This window comes from Octopus bimaculoides, chromosome 24 (assembly GCF_001194135.2).
Source record: "Octopus bimaculoides isolate UCB-OBI-ISO-001 chromosome 24, ASM119413v2, whole genome shotgun sequence".
NCBI classification, from domain to species: Eukaryota; Metazoa; Mollusca; class Cephalopoda; order Octopoda; family Octopodidae; genus Octopus; species Octopus bimaculoides.
The window spans coordinates 25,056,998-25,058,037 of record NC_069004.1 but is presented as its reverse complement, the minus strand read 5'-3'; the positions used below and the strand labels follow the sequence as shown (position 1 = coordinate 25,058,037).

The following is a 1,040-nucleotide window of genomic DNA, read 5'->3' as shown; positions in this document are numbered from 1 at the left end:
TATATATATATTTATCCTTTTAGACGTTTCAGCCTTGAGGCTGGGGCCCCGCTGGGGCACCGCCAGTGGAGTGTTGGAATGCTTAAAGCACCTAGGTTTCCCAAGCGGTCACCTATCTAAGTACTAACTAGGCTCGATGTTGCTAAACTTCGGTAATCGGACGAGAACCGGTGCTCTCAACGTAAAATGGTCGTATATATTGGGTGTTCGGACTAATTTTAACTGTTCGATTAAAAGGAAGAAGAAAGATAACATTAAATCGAAAAAATAATTGTATTTAAGAAAAATGAAAAAAATATGCCAACTGGATTATGACTGGGAAAGCAGATACCCTCAGCTTTTTTGAACGCGTCAGAACGGTGCCTGATCCCAGTGCATGCGTTCCTTGCTGTGTTGCCGCGAAGATCTTCGAACATCTCCTTGATGTTAGCCACCAGTTCGGCCTTGGTGTTGAAGGCAGAGCTTGTTGGTGTCTTTCTCACAGCCGCAATATACGTAATAAACCATGCCATTATAATCGGGAAGATTCGGAGGCCAAACAACAGGGCTGGAGAAGTAGAAATTTTCCGACAAGCAGTTCCGGCTCATTCCGGAGATATTGCAGGGAACCGAATCCTGCGAGCACACGTAGCCTTCAAGCAGTGACCCTCTCCAGCCAAGGACTGACCACAGTCTCCATAGCTTCGTAAAGCTATTTGAATTGAGCCTAATCCCTGTTCAACGATTTAGGGTACATCATGTACAACTTCCCTGGAGACACACCATAAGACTCTCAAAGTTTAAGGGAACTTGCTTTTTCCTGATGTCCATGTCGAGCCTTGCAGCCCTTTCAGTGTTCACAGTGCATCGAGCAGCAATCATACTATTGGCACTTTGATAGCCGGTGCAAATCTAGTATTTAGATCGTCTCCAGTCCTCCATATCAGCTAACATTTTCTCGAATATAACTCGAAACTTGAAGCTTTCCAACGCTGTTGACTGTTCATCGATACATCAAACTGTTCCTAACAAAAGAAGATTATATATATATATATATATAT

General features: G+C 43.4%; 1 pseudogene; it reads right to left on the bottom strand.

Moving 5' to 3' along the window:
• Positions 1 to 79: 79 nt before the first annotated feature.
• LOC128250732 (5S ribosomal RNA) lies at positions 80 to 198 on the bottom strand (annotated as a pseudogene).
• Positions 199 to 1,040: the final 842 nt, after the last annotated feature.